Below are 23,467 nucleotides of genomic sequence, written 5' to 3' on the forward strand. Positions count from 1 at the left end.
TCAGCATTAAACTCCATCTGCCATCTTTCAGCCCATTTTTCCAAATGGCCCAAATCACTCTGTAGACTTTGGAAATCCTCTTCATTATCCACAACACTCCCTATCTTGGTATCATCTGCATACTTACTAATCCAATTTACCACCCCTTCATCCAGATCATTGATGTACATGACAAACAACAAAGGACCCAACACAGATCCCTGAGGCACCCCACTAGTCACCTGCCTCCAACCCGACAAACAGCCATCCACCATTACCCTCTGGCTTCTCCCATTCAGCCACTGCTGAATCCATCTTGCTATTCCTGCATTTATACCCAACAGTTTAACCTTCTTAACCAACCTTCCATGAGGAACCTTGTCAAAGGCCTTACTAAATTCCATATAGATAACATCCACTGCTTTACCCTCGTCAATTTCCCCAGTAACCTCTTCAAAAAATTCAAGAAGATTAGTCAAACATGACCTTCCAGGCACAAATCCATGTTGACTGTTCCTAATCAGACCCTGTTTATCCAGATGCTTATATATATTATCTCTAAGTATCTTTTCCATTAATTTGCCCACCACTGACGTCAAACTAACAGGTCTATAATTGCTAGGTTTACTCTTAGAACCCTTTTTAAACTATGGAACAACATGCGCAGTACGCCAATCCTCGGGGACTATTCCCGTTTCTAATGACATTTGAAATATTTCTGTCATAGCCCCGGCTATTTCTACACTAACTTCCCTCAATGTCCTAGGGAATATCCTGTCAGGACCTGGAGACTTATCCACTTTTATATTTTTCAAAAGCGTCAGTACTTCTTTTACTTTGAAACTCATAGTATCCATAACTACTCTACTCGTTTCCCTTACATCACATAATTCAATATCCTTCTCCTTGGTGAATACCGAAGAAAAGAAATTGTTCAATATCTCCCCCATCTCTTTTGGCTCTGCAGATAGCTGCCCACTCTGTTTCTCCAATGGGCCAATTTTATCCCTCGTTATCCTTTTGCTATTAATATAGCTGTAGAAACCCTTTGGATTTACTTTCACCTTACTTGCCAAAGCAACCTCATATCTTCTTTTAGCTTTTCTAATTTCTTTCTTAAGATTCTTTTTACATTCCTTATACTCCACAAGCACCTCATTTACTTCATGCTGCCTATAATTATTGTAGATCTCCCTCTTTTTCCAAACAAGGTGTCCAATTTCCCTTGAAAACCAGGGCTCTTTCCAATTTTTACTGTTTCCTTTCAACCGAACAGGAACATAAAGATTCTGTACTCTTAAAATTTCCCCTTTAAATGTCCACCATTTCTCTTCTACATCTTTCCCATAAAACAAAATGTCCCAGTCCACTCCTTTTAAATCATCTTGCATCTCATCAAAGTTAGCCTTTCTCCAATCAAAAATCTCAACCCTAGGTCCAGTTCTGACCTTCTCCATAATTATATTGAAACTAATGGTATTGTGATCACTGGACCCGAAGTGCTCCCCAACGCATACCTCTGCCACCTGTCCCGTCTCATTTCCTAACAGGAGGTCCAGCACTGCCCCTCCTCTAGTAGGTACCTCTATGTATTGCTGCAAAAAACTATCCTGCACACATTTTACAAACTCCAAATCATCCAGCCCATTTACAGAATGTGTTTCCCAGTCTATGTGTGGAAAGTTGAAATCTCCCACAATCACTACCTTGTGCTTACTACTAATATCTGCTATCTCCTTACATATTTGCTCTTCCAATTCTCGTTCCCCATTTGGCGGTCTATAATACACCCCTATAAGTGTTGCTACACCTTTCCCACTTCTCAGTTCCACCCAAATAGCCTCCCTAGATGAGCCCTCCAATCTATCCTGCCAAAGCACTGCTGTAATATCTTCCCTGACTAGCAATACAACACCTCCACCTCTTGCCCCTCCAATTCTATCACACCTGAAGCAACAAAATCCTGGAATATTTAGTTTCCAATCACAGCCCTCCTGCAACCATGTTTCACTGATCGCCACAACATCATACTTCCAGGTGTCTATCCAGACTCTAAGCTCATCCACCTTTCTTACAATGCTCCTAGCATTAAAATATGCACATTTAAGAAACCCCCCGTCTCTTCTTCTCTGTTTATTTCCTTTTTTTTCTTTCTCCTCTTGTGTCCGAGTGCTTCCCTTTTCTGCTTCCTGCCTCCCATTCTGTCTACTAGCTTTCTTTATTTGAGTCCCTCGCCCCAACCATTCTAGTTTAAAGTCTCCCCAGTGACCTTTGCAAATTTCCACGCCAGGATATTGGTCCCCCTCGGGTTCAAGTGCAACCCATCCTTTCTGTACAGGTCCCACCTTCCCCAAAAGAAGTCCCAATGATCCAGAAACTTGAATCCCTGCCCTCTGCACCAGTCTTTCAGCCACGCATTTATCCTCCACCTCGCTCCATTCCTACTCTCACTGTCGCGTGGTACAGGCAGTAATCCTGAGATTGTTACCTTTTTGGTCCTTTTCCTTAACTCTCCTCCCAACTCCCTAAATCCTCCCTTCAGGACCTCTTCACTTTTTTTACCTATGTCATTTGTACCAATATGTACCACGAACTCAGGTTCCTCTCCCTCTGATTTCAGGATATCTTGGATGCTTTGAGACACGTCCGAGACCTTGGCACCAGGGAGGCAGACCACCATCCTGGTCTCCCGACTGGTAGGGAAAAGAAGAGGAAGGCAATAGTAATCGGGGACTCTATAGTTAGGGGGTCAGATAGGCGATTCTGTGGACGCAGTCTGGAAACCCAGATGGTAGTTTGCCTCCCTGGTGCCAGGGTCCGGGATGTGTCCAAACGTGTCCAAGATAACCTGAAATGGGAGGGAGAGGAGCAGGAGGTCGTGGTACATATAGGTACCAATGACATAGGTAGAAAAAGAGAAAAGGTCCTGAAAGGAGAATTTAGGGAGTTAGGAGAAGAGTTAAGGAGAAGGACCGCAAAAATAACAATCTCAGGATTATTGCCTGTGCCACGCGACAGTGAGAGTAGGAATGGAGTGAGGTGGAGGATAAATGCGTGGCTGAGGGACTGGTGCAGAGCGCAGGGATTCAAGTTTCTAGATCAGTGGGACCTTTTTTGGGGAAGGTTTGACCTGTACAAAAAGGACGGGTTGCACTTGAACCCGAGGGGGACCAATATCCTGGCGGAGAGATTTTCAAAGGCTACTGGGGAGACTTTAAACTAGACTCAAATAGAGAAAGCTAGCAGTCAGTCTGTGAGGCAGGAGGCAGAGAAGTAAAGCACTCAGACCTAACATGTAGGGGAGAAAGAAGAGAAAGATAATAAACAGAGAATAAGAGGTGGGTTTCTTAAATGTGTAAATTTTAATGCTAGGAGCATTGTAAGAAAGGTGGATGAACTTAGAGCCTGGATTGACACTTGGAAGTATGATGTTGTGGCGATCAGTGAAACATGGTTGCAGGATGGCTGTGATTGGAAACAAAATATTCCAGGATTTTGTTGCTTCAGGTGTGATAGAATTGGAGGGGCAAGAGGTGGAGGTGTTGCATTGCTTGTCAGGGAATATATTACAGCAGTGCTTTGGCAGGATAGAATAGAGGGCTTGTCTAGGGAGGCTATTTGGGTGGAACTGAGAAACGGGAAAGGTGTAGCAACAATTATAGGGGTGTATTATAGACTGCCTAATGGGGAGCGAGAATTGGAAGAGCAAATATGTAAGGAGATAGCATATATTAGTAGTAAGCACAAGGTAGTGATTGTGGGAGATTTCAATTTTCCACACATAGACTGGGAAACACATTCTGTAAAAGGGCTGGATGGTTTGGAGTTTGTAAAATGTGTGCAGGATAGTTTTTTACAGCAATACATAGAGGTACCTACTAGAGAAGGGCAGTGCTGGACCTCCTGTTAGGAAATGAGACAGGTCAGGTGGCAGAGGTATGTGTAGGGTAGCACTTCGGGTCCAGTGATCACAATACCATTAGTTTCAATATAATTATGGAGAAGGTCAGAACTGGACCCAGGGTTGAGATTTTTGATTGGAGTAAGGCTGACTTTGAGGAGATGCGAAATGATTTAAAAGGAGTGAATTGGGACATTTTTTTATGGGAAGGATGTAGAAGAGAAATGGAGGACATTTAAAGGTGAAATTTTAAGAGCACAGAATCTTTTTGTCCCTGTTCGGTTGAAAGGAAAGAGTAATAATTAGAAAGAGCCATGGTTTTCAAGGGAAATTGGACACTTGGTTCGGAAAAAGAGAGAGATCTACAATAATTATAGGCAGCATGGAGTAAATGAGGTGCTTGTGGAGTATAAAGAATGTAACAAGAATCTTAAGAAAGAAATTAGAAAAGCTAAAAGAAGATATGAGGTTGCTTTGGCAAGTAAGGTGAAAGTAAATCCAAAGGGTTTCAACAGCTATATTAATAACAAAAGGATAACGAGGGATAAAATTGGTCCATTAGAGAGTCAGAGTGGACAGCTATCTGCAGAGCCAAAAGAGATGGGGGAGATATTGAACAATTTATTTTCTTCGGTATTCACCAAGGAGAAGGATATTGAATTATGTGAGGTAAGGGAAACAGGTAGAGTAGCTATGGAAACTATGAGATTCAAAGAAGAGGAAGTACTAACACTTTTGAAAAATATAAAAGTGCATAGGTCTCCGGGTCCTGACAGAATATTCCCTGGGACATTGATGGAAGTTAATGTAGAAATAGCAGGGGCTATGATAGAAATATTTCAAATGTCATTAGAAACGGGAATGGTGCCGGAGGATTGGCGTACTGGGCATGTTGTTCCATTGTTTAAAAATGTTCTAAGAGTAAACTTAGCTATTATAGACCTGTTAGTTTGACGTCAGTGGTGCGCAAATTAATGGAAAGGATACTTAGAGATAATATATAAGCATCTGGATAAACAGGGTCTGATTAGGAACAGTCAACATGAATTTGTGCCTGGAAAGTCATGTTTGACTAATCTTGAATTTTTTGAAAAGGTTACTAAATTGATTAGGGTAAAGCGGTGGATGTTGTATATATGGACTTCAGTAAGGCCTTTGACAGGGTTCCACATGGAAGGTTGGTTAAGAAGGTTCAATTGTTGGGTATTAACGGTGGAGTAGCAAGATGGATTCAACAGTGGCTGAATGGGAGATGCCAGAGAGTAATGGTGGATGGCTGTTTGTCAGGTTGGAAGCCGGTGACTAGTGGGGCGCCTCAGGGATCTGTGTTGGGTCCACTGTTGTTTGTCATATACATCAATGATTTGGATGATGGTGTGGTAAATTGGATTAGTAAGTATGCAGATGATACTAAGATAGGTGGTGTTGTGGATAATGAAGTAGATTTTCAATGTTTACAGAGAGATTTAGGCCATTTGGAAGAGTGGGCTGAAAGATGTCAGATGGAGTTTAATGCTAAGTGTGAGGTGCTACATCTTGGCAGGACTAATCAAAATAGGATGTACATGGTAAATGGTAGCGAATTGAGGAATGCAGTTGAACAGAGGGATCTAGGAATAACTGTGCATAGTTCCCTGAAGGTGGAAAGCTTTTGGTGTGCTGGCCTTTATAAATCAGAGCATTGAGCATAGAAGTCGGGATGTAATGTTAAAATTGTACAAGGCATTGGTGAGGCCAATTCTGGAGTATGGGGTACAATTTTAGTCGCCAAAACTATAGGAAAGATGTCAACAAAATAAAAAGAGTACAGGAGATTTAGTAGAATGTTGCCTGGGTTTCAGCAACTAAGTTACAGAGAAAGGTTGAACAAGTTAGGTCTTTATTCTTTGGAGCGTAGAAGGTTAAGGGGGGACTTGATAGAGGTCTTTAAAATGATGAGAGGGATAGACAAAGTTGACGTGGATAAGCTTTTTCCATTGAGAGTAGGGAAGATTCAAACAAGAGGACATGATTTGAGAATTAAGGGACAGAAGTTTAGGGGTAACATGAAGGGGAACTTCTTTACTCAGAGAGTGGTAGCTATGTGGAATGAGATTCCTGTGGAAGTGGTAGAGGCAGGTTCGATTTTATCGTTTAAAAATGAATTGGATAGTTATATGGACGGGAAAGGAATGGAGGGTTATGGTCTGAGTGCAGGTATATGGGACTAGGGGAGAATAAGTGTTCGGCACAAACTAGAAGGGCCGAGATGACCTGTTTCAATGCTGTAATTGTTATATGGTTATATGGTTATATGATATTAATAATACATTCGCAGAATTACACAAAATCGCCATATCTAATAGGTGGCCTGCAAACCCTTCCGGCCCGTGTGCGGTACGAGTCCGCCTCACATCTTTTCAATGGAGAAGAAACCGGGGATGGAAATGGGGAACCAACCAGCGGCCCGACAGGCAGGGAGGGTGATGGGATAGGTGACTAGGCACCAAGCGCCGCGGGGAGACCGCAGTGGGAACAATAGGTGGTAGTGGGGATGCCGGACCGACTGTGGGAGTGTATACGAAACGCGAGGCATCAGGATACGGTCACAGGACACTGTTCCTTCATCGGAAGGCTATATTGATGGTTGTGTCTGTAGATGGCTCCGTCTGTTCGACCAGATAGGAGCACGGCTCTTTGGCAGGGCCGTGGATGTGTCCCATACGTGCATAGCTCTTGTTTGTCTGGAGACGGACCACTTGTCCACGAGCGAGAGGTTTAAGTGACTTGCTGGACTTGTCAAAGAAGCGTTTCTTCGTGTCACGTTTGGATTGTAGTTGCTTCCGAACCGCAGTTGGGGAACAAACTTGTGGCTGCAGAAGCTGGTGGGACACAGGCAGAGGAGCACGGGTTTGGTGAGACATTGGTCGTTGAGCTGGGAAACCCTGTTTGGGATCCCGTACAATGTTTCTTAGGTTGAACAAGTCCAGGTACACGTCTGATTTGACAAGGTACGACCGCTCCATGAGTTGTTTTGCACTTCGGACAGCGCGTTCGGCGAGTCCGTTGGACTGTGGGAACTCGGGGATCCTGGTAATATGTTGAAAATCCCATCATTGGGCAAAGTTTTTAAAAACTTGGCTGGTGAACTGTCTGCCATTGTCGGACTGGATACGTGCAGGGGAGCTGTGCACGGAAAGGTGATGCTGCAACTTTCCAATTACTGCTTCTGAAGTAGTTGTTTGAAGTAAGTCGATTTCGAACCAGCCAGAGTAGGAGTCTACAAGGACCAGATAGTGTTTCCCTTGCCATTCAAAGATGTCAGTGGCTAACGTGGACAATGGGAGACAGGGTACTGGGTGCGGCAGTAGAGGCTGCTTTTGCTGATGTGACGGCACAAACTTTGTTTTTTTCTCGTATGTATTTTTTTGGTAATTCCAGGCCAGTAAAACATGTTTTGTGCCCTTTGGAGGTTACCTTGGCCCCTGTGGATATCTTCAAAGTATTTGTCCCGGAGGACAGCTGGGCCCACTGCCTTGTGGCCCTTGACAATAATACTAGCTCATTGCGGACCAGGAAGTATGGACGTATCTGGATCGGGGTGTTGTGTTGCTTATCTGGCCAGGCGTGCCGGATGACAGCAGACAGCAATTGTAAGGTCTCGTCAGCAGCCGTGTGTTCTGTTAGGCTGCTCAAACTGTCAATTGGCACAAACAAAACCTTCCTTACTGAGAATTGGTCCTGTTTGGAGAGTTGTTGTTCATTGGTTGTACACGGGGTTCTAGATAGCGTGTCTGCTATGTGCATGTCTTTCCCTTTCTTGTAGACAATGTTGAAATCAAATCGCTGTAGTTGCATCATCATTCGCTGTAGTCGTGCAGGGACAGCGTGGATGGGTTTGTTCAAGATAGTGACCAGCAGCTGGTGGTTAGTCTCGATAGTCACAGACTTTCCATAGCTAAAGTCTTTAAATTTAGTGCAGGCGAAAACCACTGCGAGCAGTTCCTTTTCGATCTGTTCTCCAATTGGAATTTGAAACCCATTCTGACACCATGTAATGAGTGGTCAAACGCACGTCAAGATACAACACATATTTTTTGAATTACATACAGCAAGGACCTGCAGTCATCACATCTCCGAGCTGCTATTCCTTTCTAACTAGCGTTAGCAGGCTCTTGATAATATGATGTACATAGTAGGCGGCGTCACTACTAACAAATACTATAATTGGCTAGTATGAAATAGCCAATCTACACCTATTAAATCGTTCCTATCTCACTTTAAACCAGGGGTGTCAAACTCATTTTAGGTCACGGGCCCGATTAGACAAAATGCAACTTCATGCGGGCCGGATCAGTTGTGCATGCGCGAACACACCCTTTCCATTAATAAATCATTTGAAATTGAACATTAGCAGACACAAATGTAGACCTAACAAAACAAGTTTAGATGATCCAAGATGGCGGCGCGCACAGTCGCAGCGGCCCCTCGGGAGATAGTCGGAGCATTAAAAAGTGAGTGTTGTGTGTTTTGTCCAGTCTGTCCAAGATATATGTACTGCAGGAACATGCTCCTAAACATCGGGGCAAACCACGGTAGTAGTACGGGCGCGTTTTGGTGCGATTTGGACCAAATACGCCGCTATGGACTACTACTACCGGCTGCGAAGCCAAACATATCGGCCGCAGATATGAATACGACCGGAGAGAGGAGGCGGGAGAGGAGAGAGAGGAGGAGGAGGAGACGCAAACGGTGTGAGAGGAGGCAGAAACGGGGTAAAAGAGCAGGCTCTTACACGAGGCGGAGACGGGGGAAAAGAGCAGGCATTCACGCTAGGCTAACAGCTAACCCCACCCGACCTGCAGCGCCCTCGCTTCTCCTCTCTAATGTCCGCTCCCTGGACAACAAACTTGACGAACTGCATCTTCTCAAGACAACATACAGGGATATAAGAGACTGCTGTGTGTTTGTTTTCACGGAATCATGGCTCCACGGTAACATCCCGGACACGGCAATACAGCTGGAGGGAATGACATCGTTCCGTGCGGTCAGAGAGGCAGCTAGCTCTGGTAAGAGCCGAGGTGGAGGCCTGTGCTTGTACATAAACAAGGACTGGTGTGTGAACGCTACGATAGCCAGGAAACACTGCTCTCCGCTGATAGAATTCCTCATCGTGAAATGTCGGCCTTTCTATCTGCCGAGGGAATTCTCCGTTGTTTTTGTTGTGGCTGTATATGTTGCTCCAAGTGCCAATGTAAATTCTAAGGCCAACAAAGTACTGGGAGCTCTGCATGACGCCGTCAGTGAGTTCCAGACCAAATATCCTGATAGCTTCATTGTGGTGGCTGGGGATTTTAATCACACCAGCCTTAAGACTGTGCTCCCAAAATTCAAGCAATATGTGGATTTTGAGACCAGGGGAGAGAACATCTTGGACTTGGTTTACACCAACACCCCAGAGGCTTACAAGGCAGCCCCACGCCCTCACCTGGGCCACTCGGACCACATTTCAGTGTTTTTAACACCAGCCTACAGACCTCTGCAAAAACAAGTCAGAGCGGAGAGGAAACACACCAGGGTCTGGCCAGAGGGAGCAGCCTCAGCACTGCAGGATTGCTTCCTGCACACTGACTGGGATGTGTTCAGGACAGCAGCATCCTATGATGACCTCATCAACATCGAGGAGTACGCAGAGACTGTAACCAGCTACATTGCCAAGTGCACCGAGGATGTCACTATCATAAAACCTTCACTGCACGTGGAAACGAAAAGCCATGGATGACAGCAGAGGTGCGCTCGCTGCTGAGGGCCGGTAACACAGCCGCTGCAGCCTACAGAGCCGGTAACACAGCCGCTCTCCGATCTACCAGGACTGCACTGGAAAAAGGAATCAGGGCAGCGAAACGTGCCTACGCGGGGAAAATCCAGGGACACCTCTGTGACACAGGAGACACCAGGAGGATGTGGAAGGGAATCCAAACACTGACGGGGTACAAGGCAAGGCAGCAGGTAACTGACACGGACACTTCTCTCCCAGATGAACTGAACAACTTCTTTGCACGTTTTGATGCAGCAAACACCACACCCAAGGGGAGAGCCAGCCCCTGCTTACAAACCGACCAGCCAGTTCTGACCATAGACTCAATGGACACACGGAGAATCTTGTCTAAGGTCAACCCGTGGAAAGCAGTCGGACCCGACAACATCCCAGGACGTGTGCTCAAGGAATGTGCTGAGGAGTTAGCAGATGTAACTAGTAGCGTGGATAGGGGAGAACCAGTGGATGTGGTGTATCTGGACTTCCAGAAGGCTTTCGACAAGGTCCCACATAAGAGATTAGTTTACAAACTTAAAGCACACGGCATTGGGGGTTCAGTATTGATGTGGATAGAGAACTGGCTGGCAAACAGGAAGCAAAGAGTAGGAGTAAACGGGTCCTTTTCACAATGGCAGGCAGTGACTAGTGGGGTACCGCAAGGCTCAGTGCTGGGACCCCAGCTATTTACAATATATATTAATGATCTGGATGAGGGAATTGAAGGCAATATCTCCAAGTTTGCGGATGACACTAAGCTGGGGGGCAGTGTTAGCTGTGAGGAGGATGCTAGGAGACTGCAAGGTGACTTGGATAGGCTGGGTGAGTGGGCAAATGTTTGGCAGATGCAGTATAATGTGGATAAATGTGAGGTTATCCATTTTGGTGGCAAAAACAGGAAAGCAGACTATTATCTAAATGGTGACCGACTAGGAAAAGGGGAGATGCAGCGAGACCTGGGTGTCATGGTACACCAGTCATTGAAAGTGGGCATGCAGGTGCAGCAGGCAGTGAAGAAAGCGAATGGTATGTTAGCTTTCATAGCAAAAGGATTTGAGTATAGGAGCAGGGAGGTTCTACTGCAGTTGTACAGGGTCTTGGTGAGACCACACCTGGAGTATTGCGTACAGTTTTGGTCTCCAAATCTGAGGAAGGACATTATTGCCATAGAGGGAGTGCAGAGAAGGTTCACCAGACTGATTCCTGGGATGTCAGGACTGTCTTATGAAGAAAGACTGGATAGACTTGGTTTATACTCTCTAGAATTTAGGAGATTGAGAGGGGATCTTATAGAAACTTACAAAATTCTTAGGGGGTTGGACAGGCTAGATGCAGGAAGATTGCTCCCGATGTTGGGGAGGTCCAGGACAAGGGGTCACAGCTTAAGGATAAGGGGGAAATCCTTTAAAACCGAGATGAGAAGAACTTTTTTCACACAGAGAGTGGTGAATCTCTGGAACTCCCTGCCACAGAGGGTAGTCGAGGCCAGTTCATTGGCTATATTTGAGAGGGAGTTAGATGTGGCCCTTGTGGCTAGGGGGATCAGAGGGTATGGAGAGAAGGCAGGTACGGGATACTGAGTTGGATGATCAGCCATGATCATATTGAATGGCGGTGCAGGCTCGAAGGGCCGAAATGGCCTACTCCTGCACCTAATTTCTATGTTTCTATGTTTCTATGTGCTAACAGACATCTTTAACATCTCCCTTAGTCAAGCCTTTGTCCCCACATGCCTCAAAACTTCCACGATAATCCCCATAGCGAAGAAACCAGTGGTTGCCTGCCTAAATGACTACCACCCTGTCGCCCTGACCCCAATAATAATGAAGTGTTTTGAATGCCTGGTGAAACCCCACATTACTGCCAGCCTCCCCTCATCGTTAGACCCCCTCCAGTTTGCCTATCGCCCCAACCGTTCTACAGAGGATGCCATCTCTACCACGCTGCACACAGTACTCACGCATCTGGAAAACAAAAACACATACGCCAGAATCCTGTACATTGACTTCAGCTCAGCGTTTAACACCATCATCCCACAGAGACTTGTGGAGAAACTAACCCTGCTGGGCCTCAACACCACCCTGTGTTACTGGATCTTGGACTTTCTGACAGAGAGACCGCAGTCAGTCCGTGTTGGCAAGAACACTTCAGGCTCGATCACGCTGAGCACCGGCTCCCCTCAAGGCTGTGTGCTCAACCCGCTGTTGTTCACATTGCTCACACATGACTGTGCTGCCAGATTCAGGGACAATAAGATCATAAAATTTGCGGATGACACAACAGTGGTGGGACTCATCAGCGGAGATGACGAATCAATGTACAGGGAGGAAGTAAAACAACTAGTGGACTAGTGCGGCACAAATAATCTAGAATTAAATGTTGACAAAACGAAGGAGATGGTTGTCGACTTCAGGAGGGCGCAGCCAAAGCATACACCCCTCAACATCAGTGGCACTACAGTGGAGAGAGTGGAGAGCATAAAGTTCCTCGGTGTGCAAATTACAGACGGCCTCACCTGGTCCAGGAACACCACTGGGACCGTCAAACGGGCCCATCAGCGACTGCACTTCCTGAGGAAACTAAAACAGGCCTCACTCCCCACCAACATCCTCAGGATTTTCTATAGGGGTACGGTGGAGTCTGTACTCACGTACTGCATAAATACGTGGTACTCCACCTGCAACTGCTCGGACAGGAAGGCTCTGCAGAGGGTAGTGAGGGGAGTAGAGAGGATCATTGGCGTCTCCCTACCCTCGGTACAAGAACTGTTCCAGAGCCGCTGTCTGAAAAAAGCTCAGAGAATTGCTAAGGACAAACTGCACCCCCTCCACATACACCTGGATCTCCTGCCATCAGGCAAGAGATATCGAAGCATCAAAGACTGCTAAACAGCTTCCTACCACAGGCTGTGAGGCTGCTAAACAGTCACTCTGTACTCACAGTCACTTGATTCTGCGGCTTGGCACGGACACTTTAATAACTGGCACTGGCCACTTTAATAACTGGCACTGGCCACTCAAATCAGCTGTCCCGGACATTTTTATGATTGGTTTTATTGTATTTTAACGTTGTGTTTTACCTGCTTTTAACTATTTATACTGTTCCATCAGGGACTGGATTGTTTTTAGTGTTATTATGTGTGAAATGTTTTAAATTTCATGTGTGATGCAACCGCTATTCCCTGGGAAACGTCTTCTCATTTTGCACTGTACAACTGTTGCTTGCAAGATGACAATAAAGGTTGATTGATTGATTGATTGATTGAAATTGTAAATGTAGGCTACACAACTGCACCTATTTTTTATTAGTCTGCTTCCAGCAATCAAACTCAGACAATGAAAACAGTTAACCTCTAATTTTTATTGGTGATTGAAGTGAGGTTGTGTGTGAAGGTGTGTGAGTGTGTGTGTGGGTGTGTGTGAGTGTGTGTGTGAGGGTGTGTGTGAGGGTGTGTGTGTGTGACAGTGTGTGTGACAGTGTGTGTCAGTGTGTGTGTCAGACAGGGCTGCCAACATTGGGTGAGAGTTGGCAGTGAGAAATTGCGAGAGACCAAGCCTGAGGGAGTGTAGCGACCGAGGGAGGTGTGAGGGTGTTGGGGGGGGGGAGGGGGGGAGGGGGAGTGTGGGATGGGGGTGCCCCCCCTCCCATGGTATGGAGCTTATGCATTTTCAGGTTGACATTGTGCAATCTGATGCATATTGTAGTGAGTCTTTTAACTTACACTTGATGCAATATTTATGCTTTAAATTGGATTAGCTATGAATAAGGTTAGGCTAAATTACATTCCTAATTACATTCAACAGTAGAGCCAGGCTCTGATCAACAGGTGCAGCACATGAATGATCTTAGTGTATTCATGTACAGAAATCAGATTATAATCAAGCACTTGGCCCATGTTGACCACTCTGGGTCTCACTGCACACCTGCTACTACTCCTGACCCTGACTCCAGTTGCATACATTCTCTCATCCCTGACCCTGAGTCCAGCTTTACACCTGGCCCCCTATTCTGCCCGGATCATAGCTGCTTACCTGCTTAGGTTCCCAGTGTTGAACACCCATTGTCCTTGCTTTGACTGCACACCTTGACTCTGGATGCACACTTGGCCTTGCTCCCAGCCCCCCTGCACTGACAATATATCTGGCCCACACATAAAGCCCCATATCTGACACCCTGGACTTAACCTATTACTTTCAAGTCCACATGTGCTTATCTAATGCGGTAATCTTTAATGGGGCACTGCACGGACCAAATTTTATATAACAAAATTTGCTACATCCATTGTCTTCCTTATTATCTGACATGCTAGTTACTTTGCCGAAGAAGGCATCAATTGGTTGAACACAATTTCTCATCCATAAAATTATACTCACTCAGCTGTTTAAGTATTCTGTTACCATTTCCTTTATTTTCCTAACAAACTGTCCTGGAGTCATTTTCACCCCCAATATTTTCAGTATTTTGCTGTCTTCCTCTCACAGCAGGGACTTTTCCGAAATGCAAAGTCCAATAACAATATTTATTTAAGCAATAATATTCTATTTAATGTGATCTTGAGAGTATATAATATTTTCTGTGGTATTCATAACACAACAATTATAAAAAGATCTTTGTTTTGATTGCACCTACCAACATGCATACATTATAATATCACGGTTAATATGTATCGAGGGCAAATTTTTGTTCCAATGCTCCCCATTCCCTATTACTGTTACATTGAAGTGATTGAAATCCAAGTGGTTTAAATGGCATCAGAAAAACAAAACCTCCAGAATGGATGATATTCATTACGTGGTTGGTTGGAGTCAGTATCAGCACAATTATTATATTAAACTTTGAATCTTCAGATGTCCTGGTTCAAGCTAAAACTAAAGACAAATAATAACCTCCTCACACATTCCCCTGCAAGTCTCTCTGTCACTCCTTTAAAATATGCCCCTTCTTTGAACAAGCTCTTAAACATCGCATCTGAATCAGTTTCCATCTGATTACACTCCGTGAGGATGTTCATACACGTGTTCAATTAATGAATCAACGGGATTGGGGACATTTCTACTCAACCTGTCAAAGGAATTTTGGGGGGGGGGGGATTAGAAATAGTCAGTGAGGTAAACAAACATAATAGTTGAGTGGCAAATGACAATAGTGAGCTTTCCAATATTTAACTGAAGGAAATAATGGGTTATCGGGGCTGTATGTGGTGACAGACAGCCTGACATCTTGCATGTCATTTTAATATTACACTTATCCCATCCCTTTGGATATTCCGGATTAATAAATTAAGGTTTTGTCAACTAATTACAAATCAGGCTAATTACAAATCAATAACATTAGCCAACCCCGAAACACGAAGCGCTGAGCATTGGGATCCAGACATCATGGACAACTGGCCTTAAGTTCCCCGCTCACATCTGGCAGTGCTCTCTGTCTGAACCAGGGGCTCAGATCCTAGATCTGATACAACAGCGTGCGTGCGTGGTTATTAAAGTATCATGTAGGCTAGCTGTAATCATATATTTAGGTGTTTCATTCTAAATATCTATATTACTAAAATTCTGTTCTTGACCGGTTTTGGCGATCTGTGCTGCGATTTCCGAGAGAACGCCGCCACCTACGGCCGTCATTTTTGGCCACCTCGCTCAAAGCCCCCCTCCGCCACATGTGTGCCGAGGATTTTTCCAGTCGATGAAAAATGACAAGAGATATTAATGATTTTACAAAATTCCCCATTCTCTCTGCTGCCCCCGCTGGCAGCAGGATCATTTCCCTGCCCCCTACCAACCAACCCCACCATGTCTCTTCCCCCCGCCCCACCGGGAATGCGGGCCAGCCCAGGTGCTCTGTGTCCAGCTGGGGTCAGGGGGAGGTGAGGGTCAGTGACCCGGGGGTTGGTCATCGGAGTGGAGACTTAGCCCGGGATTCACCCTCGTGGCTCTGGAGGCGGCACCGATGCCCCCACTCACCCGGTCTGCTCCTGGCTCCGGGCCGGGGTTAAAACTCCATGTGGTGTGGAGTGAGCGGCCGATGGACACGGAGCCGCCGTAGGTGTGTCAGGGATCGGTGCGGGGGCCACCGCCATCTCTCACCTATCACACCATCTGCACGGGAATGCACATTTTCCCCCCCAAATCATCCCACAGGATGGTTTGGACACCTTCGCGGGCCGGTTGTTTGACACCCCTGCTTTAAACCAATGCCCTCTAGTTCTTGAATCACCTATCGCGGGGAAAAGACTACCCATTCACCTTATATATTTCTCTCTTGGTTTTTACTCACCTCTAAAACAAAGTTTGGCTTTCCAGCACCTGCAGATTTTGGTTCCATGAATGTCAAATGGAATCATTAGTACTGCAGTTACGTTGCCGTTTTAGATAGCGTGCCATGGGTTTAAGACAATCAAATTGTTCGTTCTTTATGGGGAAACCCGCCGACAGAAAACTCTTCTCATTGGTGAGTGTGGAGGGGATCTGGAAGACTTCGGCAAATTGAATTATTCGTGACATTATTTATTTATTATTTATTTTATGAGCGTGAGAAATTCTGTGATCAGCGCGAGAATTTCGTGAAATGCGTGAGTCTCACGCTCGATGCGTGAGAGTTGGCAGACCTGCATCAGATGTTGCTTGCAAAGAAGCCTCTCTTGCATTTTTAAACCTACATCTCTAACAAACTTCAGTTCATCTGTCCTTATTATATCCCTACATATCTTGCTGCCAGTTTTTATTTAGTAACACTCCCGGATAATTGATTGAGATGTTTTGTCTCATTAAAGCTACTATATAAATGTAACTTCCATTCTTTTCTTAAAGATGAACTTTTGAAACTTTGCTGAAGAGCTTATACCTGTATAAGCTATTCTAAATTCTGGTTCAAAGTGTTTCAATCGAGGATGAAAGAAAGTGCAGTAAATATCCATTCAATACAAAAAGACACAGCATGTTTTAAACAGAGAGCCGAACACAAATCCTCAGATGCAGCGCAGGGAAGGCAACAACAAAAGGTGAGGAATTAATTCCTCACAACAGCACTTCTATTCATAAACAAGATACAAAGTGCTGGGGAAACTCAATGGGCCAGACAGCATGTGGGAGAGAATAAACAGTCGCCATTTCAGGTCGGGAACATTTTTCCGAGTGAGGTGTCTTCTACATTATAAAAGATGCCGAACACAAGTGTCATCAGAGGATGGGTGGCATTGAGTCAAGCAAGGAGATATCAGAACATCAAATATAGGGTCAAAAAGGTAGATTGAAGAGGACCAAAAGGCGGGCGAGAGAAATCCCAGAGGTCGCTCTCCCGACAACATTGGAGCAATGAAGATTAAGAATGGTCAAGATGAAACGCACATTTGAGGGTTGGGGGGCGGGAGGAGGTTACAGAGCTAATTGAGATAAAAAACAATCTAGTTCAAATAAGTTTGAAGAAAACGTGCTCGGTCCATGAGCAAGTTTAGAGGTGATTCAGAAATAAAGTGGCAGACAGGCTTTCTCTACACTTTGGGACGCAAAGTGCTGGAGTAACTCAGCGGGTCAGGCAACATCACTGGAGAACATGGGGTGACGTTTCTGGTCGCGGCCCTTAAACTCCAGAGCTGCTGCCCGACCAGCTGAATTACTCCAGCACTTTGAGTCCTTTTCTCTATACACGAGCACCTGCAGATCTTTATTTTTACTTTCTTCCACCAGGCACGGAAATCGCTATCAAAATATGGGGGTCCGGGGGACAGGGGGGGACACAATTTCTTGGTGGCCGCGTATGCATGCGCACTCACACACACACACACACACACGAGGCTTCGGAGGCTTCAGCCGTGGGCCCTGTGAACGGTAATTTCAGTTCAATACAATGGTAAATGCAGCTCAACTCTGCCTTCTTGCCGGGTTAACCCACAGCCCTGCCTGGACACCAGTCCGGAGCTGTGGAGTTAGCGCTGCGTCGTCGCGTTGGCTGAAAGCCTGGGCCATATTTCCCATAAGTCCAGACAGGGCTGTAGGTTAACCTGGCGGGAGAGGCAGAGTTGAGCTAGATTTAGCGCTGCTTCTCTGTGCTGGGTACCGCTCCCGTCTGACTCCCAATGTCTGGCCACCCCCGGGCGTGGGGAGGGGGGTGAGGGGGGGGCACTTGGGTGTGGACAGGGATTGTCCATTGGCGGTTCGGCAGCGATTGCGGCGCTGGAGACCCGGGATCGATCCTGGCTGTGGATGAGGCGCAGGTCTGTGTCCAGGGCTGCCGAGAGTGTTGTTCACTTGTGACCTTGACCCGGGCACGTCTCCCTCCTCCAATCATTGCGCTTTATCCTCAGTCCCACTCCCCTACTTCTGCCTCTGAGTCCGACTCCTCCCTCCTCCAATCATCGTACTGAATCATCATGTCCCGCCCCCACTGCCTGCTGACCGACGTCTCTCACATCCAATCGGCGCTCTCAATCATCAGTCCTACCTCTACTGTCTTGTGTATAGCGGAGCGCTCCGCTATAAGATCTTTTGTGTAAAGCGGAGATTTCACCAGGTAATAAAATCCGGATTACAAAAAAATGGGGGGATCGTCCCCCACCTCTCAAAACCGGCGGGGGGGGGGGGGGGGGGGGGGGGCATGTCCACCCTGGCCCCCCCGGGATTTCCGCCCCTGTCTTCCACGCTTTCTCAGTTATCATTGAAACAACGTAAACATGCATCATGTTGTGACTTAGTACTTCAGTGAAAAAACAATATGTCACAACGTGTATTAACTAGTGTCGGGAGTCTGAAGAAGCGGTCTCGACCCGAAATGCGGTTTGTCCCGCTCCCTCCTCAGATGCTGCCTGACCCTGACCAGCTGGATTTCTCCAGCACTTTGCATTTGGGTCAAAATTCCAGCATCTGCCGTTTCTTGTGCCCGCAGCTATTCCTGAAATTGCTTCTCGCGATTTGTAACACGGCCGCGCGGGTATAAGGAAATTTCCGAGTTACTCAAGGTCATCAGAGTAAAATAATGCAGAAAATCTCACACACAAAAAAACACTGGGATTGAAATGTTGTTTTCAAGCGTACCTTGGAGTGGATCGTATACACAACCATCGTGTCTGTTCCCCTCTTGCAGGTCTGCGCAGAGCTCGTTACCTGTAATGGGCTTTTTATACTAAAGTCAAGTCAAGTCAAGTCGGTTTTATTCATCACGTGCACATAAAGTGCACTCGGGAAAGACAAGAGAAACACAGGGGAACGTGCCTCTTGTGGAGCTAAAGTGGAGCTAATGTAACCCCACTTTTTAAAAAGGGAGGGAGAGAGAAAACGGGGAATTACAGACCAGTTAGTCTAACATCGGTAGTGGGGAAACTGCTAGTTATTAAAGATGGGATAGCAGCACATTTGGAAAGTGGTGAAATCATTGGACAAAGTCAGCATGGATTTATGAAAGGTAAATCATGTCTGACGAATCTTATAGAATTTTTCGAGGATGTAACTAGTAGAGTGGATAAGGGAGAACCAGTGGATGTGTTATATCTGGACTTTCAGAAGGCTTTCGACAAGGTCCCACATAAGAGATTAGTATACAAACTTAAAGCACACGGTATTGGGGGTTCAGTATTGATGTGGATAGAGAACTGGCTGGCAGACAGGAAGCAAAGAGTCGGAGTAAACGGGTCCTTTTCACAATGGCAGGCAGTGACTAGTGGGGTACCGCAAGGCTCAGTGCTGGGACCCCAGCTATTTACGATATATATTAATGATTTGGATGAGGGAATTGAATGCAACATCTCCAAGTTTGCGGATGACACGAAGCTGGGGGGCAGTGTTAGCTGTGTGGAGGGTGCTAGGAGACTGAAAGGTGACTTAGATAGGTTGGGTGAGTGGGCAAGTGCATGGCAGATGCAGTATAATGTGGATAAATGTGAGGTTATCCACTTTGGTGGCAAAAACAGGAAAGTAGACTATTATCTGAATGGTGGCCGATTAGGAAAGGGGGAGATGCAACGAGACCTGGGTGTCATGGTACACCAGTCATTAAAAATAGGCATGCAGGTGCAGCAGGCAGTGAAGAAGGCGAATGGTATGTTAGCATTCATAGCAAAAGGATTTGAGTATAGGAGCAGGGAGGTTCTACTGCAGTTGTACAGGGCCTTGGTGAGACCACACCTGGAGTATTGCGTACAGTTTTGGTCTCCTAATCTGAGGAAAGACATTCTTGCCATAGAGGGAGTACAGAGAAGGTTCACCAGACTGATTCCTAGGAAGTCAGGACTTTCATATGAGGAAACACTGGATAGACCCGGTTTGTACTCGCTAGAATTTAGAAGATTGAGGGGGGATCTTATAGAAACTTACAAAATTCTTAAGGGGTTGGACAGGCTAGATGCAGGAAGATTGTTCCCGATGTTGGGGAAGTCCAGAACAAGGGGTCACAGTTTAAGGATAAGGGGGAAATGTTTTAGGACCGAGATGAGGAAAACATTTTTCACACAGAGAGTGGTGAATCTCTGGAATTCTCTGCCACAGAAGGTAGTTGAGGCCAGTTCATTGGCTATATTTAAGAGGGAGTTAGATGTGGCCCTTGTGTCTAAAGGGATCAGGGGGTATGGACAGAAGGCAGGTACAGGATACTGAGTTGGATGATCAGCCATGATCATATTGAATGGCGGTGCAGGCTCGAAGGGCCGAATGGCCTACTCCTGCACCTATTTTCTAGGTTTCTATGTTTCTATGCCTGTTTAAGTCAGAGGAAGTCATGCTTTTTCCTCTTTAGCTCATGGCCATTGCCACAGAGCATGAATAATAAAACTACTTCCCAATTTGTTTGATACATTTTGTAAATTACATCGAAATAAGGAACTGCAGAAGCTGGGTTAATTATTAAGACACAACGTGCTGGAGTAACTCATGGGTCGGGCAGCAACCCTGGAGAACACGCATAGGTGACGTTTCCGATCGGGATCTTTCCTCAGACTGATATTGTTTCCTCGAGACATAGACAGAGGCCATTCACCCCATCAAGTCTATACCGGCTCACAGAGTAATGTCAACCCCCCCATTATTTTTTTCCTGCAAACTATCTCCACACGTGCAGGAAGGAACTGCAGACGCTGGTTTACTCTGAAGATTGATACAAAATGCTGGAGTAACTCAGCGAGTCCAGCAGCATCTCTGGAGAAATTGCTTGATGACAGGTCAGGTCGAATCTGTGGGAAGAAAAACAGAGTTGACATTTAAGGTCAAAGTTCCTTCATCCAAAGTGGGAAGGAGGTAAATGCAGTTTGCTAAGCTGCAGAGAGGATGGTGGAAGTCCACTAGATGGTAAAACCAGGATGAACAAGAGGATAAGCTGTAAATAAGGTTATAGGTAGGGTTGCCAACTTTCTCATTCCCAAATAAGGGACAAAGGTCAAAATAAGGGATAAAAGGTCAAAATAAGGGCCAATTTCCCGATGGCATAAAGTACAGAAGGCATTGGTCGAGTCTTTTTTGTTCCCATTGCTTGTTATAGCTGCACAGTCTTTTCTGTTTTACAGGTTTATCCATATTTGCACATGCCAAACTGACCAAACACCAGACGTTACTGAGACTTTTTGTTTTGACAGGAATTGGCAAAATATAGCGTACAACTGATGCACCTAAGGGGGGTCTATGATTGAATGCAGGTGAGTCATTCGTGTGTGGCGTTAACAGCACATGCAACACGCATGCACGCTGTTGTATCAGATCTAGAATCTGTCTGTAAGCGGCCCTCTGGTGATTACAGAGTACAGATGCTCCTTGACATGATGCTTCGACTTATGATGCTTCGACTTACGATATTTCGACTTTACAATGGTGCAAAAGCGATACGCATTCAGTGGAAACCTACTTCGAATTTTGAATGTTCATCTTTTCAATTAACCAGGTGTGCAACTAATGTACGGAAAGTGTCAGGATCTCAACCAAGTCACCAAGTCCGGGGAAATTTGTTGACTGATGCAGCCATGACTGGGTGATAATGAGTTGGCCCGGGTGCTGGACTGCACGTCGCACGCAAAGTACGGCGCCCGGGCCAAAACTCCTCAGGTGGCCCGCCGGCTGGGCTTTGTGTTCTGCCGCACGCAAAGTCCAGCACCCCATCCAACTCATGAACTGATGATCGTCCATGGGAAGGTGGGGTGGTAGTATCGGCGGTAAGCGAAGGTCCGAAGGTCGGCAGCTGGCCGGGCAGCTGACCGACAGTGTCACGGGCGAGGCGTTGCTGCTGCACTCCATGGGCTGAACTACGTCGGGACGGGTGAGGTGGGGACGGACGCGGCGCTCCGACCCGACAGTCCCCTCGACCCAAGTAGTAGCAGTCAAATACGGCACAAGGACGGTCCCGTATGGGAGAAACCAATTTAGTCCAATAAACTGCATCTGCCATGCATCTACCCACTCACCCAACCTGTCCAAGTCACCCTGCATCCTCATAGTATCCTCCTCAAAGTTCACATTCCCAACCAGCTTTGTATCATCTGCAAATTTGCTAATGTTACTTTTAATCCCTTCATCTAAATCATGAATGTATATTGTAAATGGTTGCGTCCCAGCACCGAGCCTTGCGCTGCCCCACTAGTCACTGCCTGCCATTCTGAAAGGGACCCGTTAATCCCTACTCTTTGTTTCCTGTCTGCCAACCAATTTTCTATCCATGTCAGCACCCTACCCCCCAATACCAATTTTGCCCAGTAATCTCCCATGTGGGACCTTATCAAAGGTTTTCTGAAAGTCCAGGTACACTACATCCATGGCTCTCCCTTGTCCATTTTCCTAGTTAGATCCTCAAAAATTTCCAGAAGATTAGTCAAGCATGATTTCCCATTCGTAAATCCATGCTGACTTGGACTGATCCTGCTACTCATCTTTTATAATCTCACTAGTTCTCATTCGATCATGTGGTGTTATTAAACTAATTTGCTACTCAAACCTAGTCAGAGTCACATTCAGTCCCTCCCAGCTTTCTTTCCCCCATGCAGCCTACAATCAATCTGAAGTAGGGTCTCGATCCAAAACATCACTTATCCATGTTCTTCAGAGATGCTACCTGACCCGCTGAGTTACTCCAGCACTTTGTGAACTTTTATCCCAAAATCCACACTCTCCCACCGGCATATTCATGGAATAGATGGAGCTGAGCTGAACAACGTTCCCCAGGGAAATTCCACAGGAAGATTAACGGAATGACTCTTGGGCCGATGGCAATCCTTGCTCAGCCACAGATCTGCTCAGTTGGCCATGCAGGTCCTGCAGCCAGAAAGACCCTAAGATGGGCCTGAGATCAGATGACTCAGAGTTCACTCTGAAGGCCCCAGAGAGGCAGCAACATCCACAATGAGAGAGACTCTGGATCTGGAGAATTTGCAGGATATGCCTGTGATATGTCCATGTTGGGCAAGTGTGAAACCAAACTCAGTGTGGGGACTGGAATAGTCAGGCAATCTGATACCACTGAGCAAATGAGACAGTGCTCACAGGAAGGTAAATGAAACAAAGCACCATGAGCAAACACGTGTGACTTTGTAGGTTAATTGGTCATTGGTTTCTGTAAGTTGCCCTGGTGTGTAGGGAATGGATGAGAAAGTGGGATAACATAGAACTATTGTGAATATGTAATCAACGGTCAGCAGGGTCTTGATGGGTCGAAAGGCCTGTTTCCACACGGTGTCTCTAAACTAGAGTAAACTGAGGAAAGGCCACCCACCTGAAATGTTAATTCTACTTCTCTGCCCACAGACATCTGAGCTGCTGGTTAGTTCCAGCACTAAGAGTTGATTGGAAGGAGAAAGATGGGCAGTCTGTATGTGACCATCACTGCATTTT

Source organism: Amblyraja radiata, chromosome 3 (genome assembly GCF_010909765.2).
Source record: "Amblyraja radiata isolate CabotCenter1 chromosome 3, sAmbRad1.1.pri, whole genome shotgun sequence".
Taxonomy (NCBI): domain Eukaryota; kingdom Metazoa; phylum Chordata; class Chondrichthyes; order Rajiformes; family Rajidae; genus Amblyraja; species Amblyraja radiata.